The sequence below is a fragment of the Carlito syrichta genome, unplaced genomic scaffold (genome assembly GCF_000164805.1).
Source record: "Carlito syrichta isolate Samal-C Ts95f unplaced genomic scaffold, Tarsius_syrichta-2.0.1 Scaffold150288, whole genome shotgun sequence".
In the NCBI taxonomy this organism is placed as follows: Eukaryota; Metazoa; Chordata; class Mammalia; order Primates; family Tarsiidae; genus Carlito; species Carlito syrichta.
This window is the reverse complement of record NW_007094384.1, coordinates 93,585-95,805: the sequence shown is the minus strand read 5'-3', so window position 1 is coordinate 95,805 and position 2,221 is coordinate 93,585.

Genomic DNA, 2,221 nt, shown 5'->3' with positions numbered 1-2,221 from the left:
AGATCTCTACTTCCCTGGCCAGAAAGACTTGGATACCAGAGGGCAAATACAGTCCCTGAAAGCAAGGCTAGGCTTTTAGGAGTTCAGTGAAACTGCCAGAGGTAGATTTCTTTTTTTTTTTTGAGTTGGAGTCTCACTCTGTCACCCAGACTGGAGTGCAGTGGCCGCTCCCGGCCACCACAGCCTCGACCTGCTGGGCTCTGGCAATCCTTCCGCCTCAGCCTTCCAAGTAGCTGGAATTACAGGCATGCGCTACCACGCCCGGCTGATTTTTTGATTTATTGTAGAGATGAGGTCTTGCTGCCCAGGTGGGTCTTGACAGGCAATCCACTCACCTCAGCCTCCCAAAGGCGCAGGATTACAGGCTGAGTCACCGAGTCCAGCTCCGAGGTAGATTTCTAAACATGGGCAAAAAAAGCTTATTATGGACTGATTGTGTCCCACCCCCTCCTCTCCCAAAACTCATATATTGAAGCCCTAATCCTCGATGTGGTAGTATTTGAACATAGGGCCTTTAGGGAGGTGATTAACATCAAATGAGGTCATAGGAGTGCGACCCTAATCTGTTAGAGATGATGTCCCTAATAAGGAGGTAAGAGACACCAGAAAACTCTCTCTCTCTTTCTCTCGGTTCATGCACAGAGGAAAGGCTATGTGAGGACAAGACGATGACATTTACAAGCTAGAAAGAGGTCTCACTGGAAAGCAACTCTACTGGTACCTTGATCTCGGACTTCCAGCTTCCAGGACTGTGAGAAAATAAAATTCTATTGTTTAGTCCATCCAGCTTGTGGTATTTTGTTATGGCAGTCTGATCAGGCAAATACCTAGTTGCCTATAGTCTAAAAGGTCTAAATGTGTAGGAATTTGACTTCAGCTTGTAATTGAGTATTCAGCTGACTTGTGGTATAAAAAACTTCTAGCTCTGCCTGTATGGAGCAAGGCCACCCTAAACAAAAAAGGGATGGGGATTCATATGAATCAGAGGTCTTGGTTAAGCTGTTTAATCACCATAATGATGGATACTAACTGAACCTCATCTTTATTTTATTTTTTTTAGTATTAGATTAACTTTGAACAATAAAACATTGATTTTATATACCCTTCCTAGAAATTAATTTCAAATCAACTGCTTTCCAAAAGACTAATTGAGAGAAGTGATGTTTATGAAGAATTGATTGGAGATCATGCAGCACATCCAACTCTTGTTATTCCACATTCCACCCTCAGGTTGAATGGGATCCTCATGTACTGGGACAAAATTTTCTTGGCCTCACACACAATCGTGTTTGCTGGATTATGTTTCGGGTTATCCCTTCAGCTTTCATCAAGGAATGCTATGAAAAAACAAACTAATGACATCCATTATTTTCTTTGTTCTAGGAACATGGATGATGTTTCCCACTGCATCCCTCAGCTCTTGCTCTATAAAGCCTCTCATGGAATTTTCTGACAAAGTTTCCTGTTAGGAAAGACTTTGCATCCCTTGAGTAAGAGGCATAATTTTTCCTCTGCTGATAAGAGTATAGTAACTGTCTCTTTTGGTACTTTGCCTAACAGGAATGTCTAGCCTTACTTAAAGGTCAAAGATTTAGGTTCCAATGGGTCAGCATGGCTCATCTTGCACCAATGGAGTCAGTGTCTAGCTGAAGGAGGAGACCCTCCCCAATACATGAGGTTAAATATCCTGCTCCAGACTGGCCAGAACGAGATCTTAGTGTATGGAGCTTATGAACTAAATGACTAAAGTAGAGACTTTTTTTAGATGAAGCTTTCCCTGTCAGCCTGTGAAGTTACTGAACTTGGGGGTTTACACAGGGTGATCTGTCAAGAGTCCTAGCTTCTATCTATTAAATCATACTTTTAAATCACACGTTATTGGCCTACTCCCCACAGGCTTTATTGTCGAGTAGGGGAAGGGACAGTGACTTATATCTGTTTACAAAGGTACCATGTCACATATACTCTGAAGTGACTATTGCAGATTTTTTCACTCCAACCTCCTCACTTGACCATTGCAAGCTGTTTCTTTCTGTTACCGATGAGCTCATCACTTGTCTCCCTATTGGACACTGCTCTTTCATGATGATCCCCACGGACAATCCCCTCTCATATTCAAGAAGGCAAGATTGATAACTGCCTCCAAAATGCTGGTCTTGCCACTTTGTAGTAGGAACAGGACTCAGACCTCCCCCCTTAAGTTTGGAGGCCCACTCTAGGG